Here is a 6,417-nt window from a genome sequence, read left to right as displayed (position 1 = left end):
CCTTTATTCATTTGATTTCATTTTATTTCTAGAGACAATTCCATTAGGATATAAACTCCTTCGTTTGCTGGTCAGACTCAACAGAGCAAAGAATCTTATTTCTGTTCTAGTGGGTAGCTTGGGACAGGTAAAGAGTATAACCAACTTAATCTTACCATCAGCTTTTTCCCTAAGAACTGTGTTTATTTTTTCTTGCCGTATGCAAGATTGATGAGGACTTGGAGAATGGGAGTTTAGTGGGGAAAAAACAACACCACAAATACATTGTTGCAAGTTTAATAATAACATATATGTTAAATGATGATGTGAAATATGACTGTGTTCACAGCAGTATTTAGCTTTTCTTCTTTCAAAGTTATCTGAATATGTATTTATCTGGTATTTATCTGAATACCTATTTGGTGCTCCATCTAATCAAGGAAGAAGTTGCGTTGGAAGGTAGAGATGTAATAGCTATCTTATCTGTCATGATCTAAGAATGTAATTATAGGCATGAAGTTCAATTCTAGGAAGTATTGCAGTCTGCAACCAACACATCTCTAGAATGAAGGTTTGAAAGAGAGAGTAGTTATTTGTAGTAGGTGGTTGTTTCAGTCCACTAGGACTGCTATAAACCAAAGACAAGGTGGGGGAGCTTAGGCCACAGACATTTCTTTCTCAGAGTTCTGAAGGCCAAGTCCAAGATCAAGATGCTGGTAGACTTGGTTTCTGGTGAGAAACTTCTTCCTGGCTTGTAGACAGCTGCACTCTCATGTGGTGGTGAGAGACTGCATGCTAAGTCGCATCAGTCATGTCTGACTTTTTGTTATCCTGTGGACTGTAGCCTGCCAGGCTCCTCTGTCTATGGGATTCTCCAGACAAGAATACTGGAGTGGGTTGCCATGCCCTCCTCCAGTGGATCTTCCTGATCCAGGGATTAAACCCACATATCTTATGTCTTATGTTATTGGCAGGTGGATTCTTTACCACTAAGCCGCCTGGGAAGCCTTCTCCTCTTCTTTAAGAGCACTAATCCCATTTTTAGGACTTCCCTGGTGGCTCAGACGGTAGTCCATCTACAATGTAAGAGACCTGGGTTGGGAAGATTCCCTGGAGAAGGAAATGGCAACCCACTCTAGTACTCTTGCCTTCAAAATCCTATGGATGGAGGAGCTTGGTACAGGCTACTATCCATGGGGTCACAAAGAGTACTTCACTTTCACTTTAATCCCATTTTTAGTGTGGGTCCCACCCTGAAGACCTCATCTAAACCTAATTACTGCCCAAAGGCTACTTCCAAATGCCATCACTTTGTGATATTAGAGCTTCAACATAGCAATCTGGGGAAGGATCATAAATAACAGTAATGAGAGAGGGTGTAAGGAATAATTACCATGACTCTACATCTCTTTTTAAACTTTTTGCATTTTTTCTTACCTTTTTTCATCTTCTGCAACCTCTCATTTAGATCTAGCTCCAAAATCTTCTCAGTCAGGAATTTTACTGGATTGGTCTGAGAAACAGTTCTGGCTGGAGATGGGAAGATGCATCAGCTTTAAATGTCTCAAGGTAAGGGGCTTCAAAAGAGTGCAGAGAGAGAGAAGAGAAAAGAAAAGGGGAAAAGAAATTATATGTCTGGGGAAATAGACTAAGGATAATGGATGGAGAGGAGAAGAAAGGAAAAGGAAACAAGGAAGGAAATCAATAGTTGATAAGGGCAAGAAAAAAAGAAAGGACATGTTAAAGAGGATAACGAGTAATTTTTATTCTCCAGTTTTGGAAGCTGAGAGAAGTGAGGTTTGAATGGGAGAAAGAATTTGCTCATTTTTATCTTTTCACACCTTAGAACTTTCTTTACTCTGCACGTCACCTTAAGTGATTGATTTTTCTGGTTCCTTACAGAATTACTTCAAATAGCTGGGTACAGAATTGTGGCACCATCAGCAAAAGTGGTCTCTATGCATCTAGCTGTGAAGTTCCTCTTCCGTGGGTCTGTAAAAAGGTCAGATGTCGATGAATGTTCCTTCTGTCCTGTGGCTCCCTAAAAAGAGGGAGATGACCTCTTGTGAGTACACCTTTAGTGAGTGCTGCCCTTCTAGCAAATAAGTTAGATGTGAGATTAATGCCACTTCCCTGGAATTGATGGCTTCTTGCTGGACTCTTTGAGAGAACTTAGATGTTATCTTAACACTTTAAAGAGTGTAGGCAAATTTGTGAAATAGATAAGATTTTTAGTATCCCTCTCTCTAGGCACTAAGGTTGTTGGCTTAGTCATCCCCAATCATCTCTGCCAAAAATGTACTTTTAAAATGCTATATTCTGAGCTGAGCTGATGAAATCTGTGCAAATATGTGCTATTGCTAGTGTATTACACGGTTTTTCTGTGTGCTAGTGGGTTGACATGCTACTTCTCCCTGATAATATATTTTTATCCTAACAGTGTCTCTTTGCAGGTAAAACTTGAAATAAGTTGTGGAAGGTGAATGAGCAAGAGCAGGGTGGTGCTTTGTGTCTTGGCTCTTCACACTTCATAAAGAATTGACCTTGACTGAATTTAGTTTTTTCAAAAATGCATAGTTGTGGTTGAATAAACCAGTGTGTGACTATATTTTCCTTGTTATGACTGTGATTTGCACATTAATTTCACAATGTGAAATGTGGGCAGTCTGGTAAGGCATTATTTTAGAGGAAATTTTACAGAAGGAGTGTATGTGGATTGATCTCCCAACTTTTTTACAAACGACTAAAAAATAATAAAAACATTATCCTTAATAGGGTTGGGCATAGATGAGAAAGCAAGGTGTTATTTAGAGACAGAGGAGGGATTAGTAGAACATAATGACAAATAAAATTAAAGGGAAAGAAGGCACAGCATTGTCAATAGAATCTTAGAAATAAAACAACTGCTTATTGTAGGTCAGTAAAGCAAAGAGAAAGAAAAGATACAGGAGGGAATGATGAGGAAATTGTGATTCTGTACTGTTGCTGACTGTGGAAAATTCTGAAAGAGATGGGAATACCAGACCACCTAACCTGCCTCTTGAGAAATCTGTATGCAGGTCAGGAAGCAACAGTTAGAACTGGACATGGAACAACAGACTGGTTCCAAATAGGAAAAGGAGTATGTCAAGGCTGTATATTGTCACCTTGCTTATTTAACTTCTATGCAGAATACATCATGAGAAACGCTGGGTTGGAAGAAACACAAGCTGGAATCAAGATTGCCGGGAGAAATATCAATAACCTCAGATATGCAGATGACACCACCCTTATGGCAGAAAGGGAAGAGGAACTAAAAAGCCTCTTGATGAAAGTGAAAGGGGAGAGTGAAAAAGTTGTCTTAAAGCTCAACATTCAGAAAATGAAGATCATGGCATCTGTTCCCATCACTTCATGGGAAATAGATGGGGAAACAGTGGAAACAGCATCAGACTTTATTTTTTTGGGCTCCAAAATCACTGCAGATGGTGACTGCAGCCATGAAATTAAAAGACACTTACTCCTTGGAAGGAAAGTTATGATCAACCTAGATAGCATATTCAAAAGCAGAGACATTACTTTGCCGACTAAGTTCCCCCTAGTCAAGGCTATGGTTTTTCCTGTGGTTATGTATGGATGTGAGAGTTGGACTGTGAAGAAGGCTGAGCACTGAAGAATTGATGCTTTTGAAGTGTGGTGTTGGAGAAGACTCTTGAGAGTCCCTTGGACTGCAAGGAGATCCAACCAGTCCATTTCGAAGGAGATCAGCCCTGGGATTTCTTTGGAAGGAATGATGCTAAAGCTGAAGCTCCAGTACTCTGGCCACCTCATATGAAGAGTTGACTCATTGGAAAAAACTCTGATGCTGGGAGGGATTGGGAGCAGAAGGAGAAGGGGACGACCGAGGATAAGATGGCTGGATGGCATCACAGACTCGATGGACGTGAGTCTGAGTGTACTCCGGGAGTTGGTGATGGACAGGGAGGCCTGGCGTGCTGTGATTCATGGGGTCGCAAAGAGTCGGACATGACTGAGTGACTGAACTGAACTGAACTGAACTGATGACTATGGATTGTGGTTTTTATTTAAATTTCCCTTTTATATTATTGTTAAGACAAAGACTATATCGAATCCAACCTTGTATCCCAAACACCTAAAATAGTGCTTACTTGTATCAGTGAATATTCAATGCTTGAATAAAAAAACATCGAATTTAAAATTTCTTATTCTAGTTGTTTCTATTAGCTCATGGGTTTATTAGAGGCATTGAACAAGAAACATGGTATATCTGAATCCTACCTTAAACCTACCCATTTGAGCAGTTCAGTTCAGTTCAGTCACTCAGTTGTGTTCGACTCTTTGGGACCCCATGAACTGTAGCATGCCAGGCCTCCCTGTCCGTCACCAAATCCTGGAGTCCACCTAAACCCTTGTCCATTGAGTCAGTGATGCCATCCAGCCATCTCATCCTCTGTCGTCCCCTTCTCTTCCTGCTCCCAATCCTTCCAGCATTAGAGTCTTTTCCAATGAGTCAACTCTTCACATGAGGTGGCCAAAGTATTGGAGTTTCTGCTTCAACATCAATCCTTCCAATGAACACCCACTATTGATTTCCTTTAGGATGGACTGGTTGGATCTCCTTGCAGTCCAAGGGTCTCTCAGGAGTTTTTTCCAACACCACAGTTCAAAAGCATCAATCCTTCAGCACTCAGCTTTCTTCACAGTCCAACTCTCACATCCATACATGACTACTGGAAAAACCATAGCCTTGACTAGACTGACCTTTGTTGGCAAAGTAATGTTTCTGCTTTTTAATATGTTGTCTAGGTTGGTCATAACTTTCCTTCAAGGAGTAAGCATCTTTCAATTTCATGGCTGCAGTCATCATATGAAGTGATTTTGGAGCCCCCCAAAATAAAGTTAGCCACTGTTTCCACTGTTTCCCCATCTATTTCCCATGAAGTGATGGGACCAGATGCCATGATCTTAGTTTTCTGAATGTTGAGCTTCAAGCCAACTTTCTCACTCTCCTCTCTCACTTTCATCAAAAGGTTCTTTAGTTCTTCTTCCCTTTCTGCCGTAAGGATGGTGTCATCTGCATATCTTAAGTTATTGATATTTCTCCCGGCAATCTTGATTCAAGATTGTGTTTCATCCAGCACGGCATTTCTCATGATGTACTCTGCATATAAGTTAAGTAAGCAGGGTGCCAATATACAGCCCTGACATACTCCTTTTCCTATTTGGAACCAGTCTGTTGTTCCATGTCCAGTTCTAACTGTTGCTTCCTGATCTGCATACAAGTTTTTCAAGAGACAGGTCAGGTGGTATGGTATTCTCATCTCTTTCAGAATTTTCCACAGTTTAATGTGATCCACACAGTCAAAGGCTTTGGCATAGTCAATAAAGCAGAAATAGATGTTTTTCTGGAACTCTCTTTTTTTTTTTCAATGATCCAGCAGATGTTGGCAATTTGATCTCTGCTTCCTTTGTCTTTTCTAAAACCAGCTTGTATATCTGGAAGTTCATGGTTCACATATTGCTGAAACTTGGCTTGGAGATTTTTGAGCATTACTTCATTTGAGCAGAGGACTAGTTTAATCTAGATATGGTCAACAGTATATACATATATTAATATATTTGGAAACAGCACTCTTTATTCAGCATTAAACACACACTGACTCTTGAAAAGTTATGACCAACCTAGATAGCATATTCAAAAGCAGAGACATTTCTTTGCCGACTAAGGTCCATCTAGTCAAGGCTATGGTTTTTCCTGTGGTTATGTATGGATGTGAGAGTTTGACTGTGAAGAAGGCTGAGCACTGAAGAATTGATGCTTTTGAAGTGTGGTGTTGGAGAAGACTCTTGAGAGTCCCTTGGACTGCAAGGAGATCCAACCAGTCCATTTCGAAGGAGATCAGCCCTGGGATTTCTTTTGGAAGGAATGATGCTAAAGCTGAAACTCCAGTACTCTGGCCACCTCAGGTGAAGAGTTGACTCATTGGAAAAGACTTTGACGTTGGGAAGGATTGGGGGCAGAAGAAGGGGAAAACCGAGGATGAGATGGCTTGATGGCATCACTGACTCGATTGATGGGAGTCTGAGTGAACTCCGGGTTTGGTGATGAACAGGGAGGCCTGGCGTGCTGCGATTCATGGGGTCGCAAAGAGTCGGACATGACTGAGCGACTGAACTAAACTGAAACACACTTTGTAGAGACCTCAGGAAAAAAATAGAAACGATTTAATTATCTATCAATATTAAAATGATTAAATAAATAACCACCTTACTTCCTTTATTTTTTCTCCTGTAGAACAAACTTTTAAAAATGAAAATCTTTTTATCTTTTACCTGTACAACTGTAAAACAATAACAATTAAGACACAAGGAATCTAGTCTGCACCCTCTGACACCACTGTTGAGCTTTAATGTTGGTGAGGTGGTTTGGCCTCGACA

General features: G+C 40.4%; 1 long non-coding RNA gene across 1 annotated transcript; it reads left to right on the top strand.

The window, feature by feature from the left end:
- The first annotated feature begins 1,416 nt into the window (after window positions 1-1,416).
- Window positions 1,417-4,177, top strand: LOC132659484 (uncharacterized). Its single transcript, XR_009600006.1, has 2 exons — window positions 1,417-1,548; window positions 1,882-4,177. It is a non-coding gene; the product is annotated as an uncharacterized LOC132659484 (long non-coding RNA).
- The last annotated feature ends 2,240 nt before the right edge of the window (window positions 4,178-6,417 follow it).

The sequence above is a fragment of the Ovis aries genome, chromosome 3, assembly GCF_016772045.2.
Source record: "Ovis aries strain OAR_USU_Benz2616 breed Rambouillet chromosome 3, ARS-UI_Ramb_v3.0, whole genome shotgun sequence".
Taxonomy (NCBI): Eukaryota; Metazoa; Chordata; class Mammalia; order Artiodactyla; family Bovidae; genus Ovis; species Ovis aries.
Note: the sequence above shows the minus strand (reverse complement) of the source record. Positions and strands in the feature narration are given on the sequence as shown.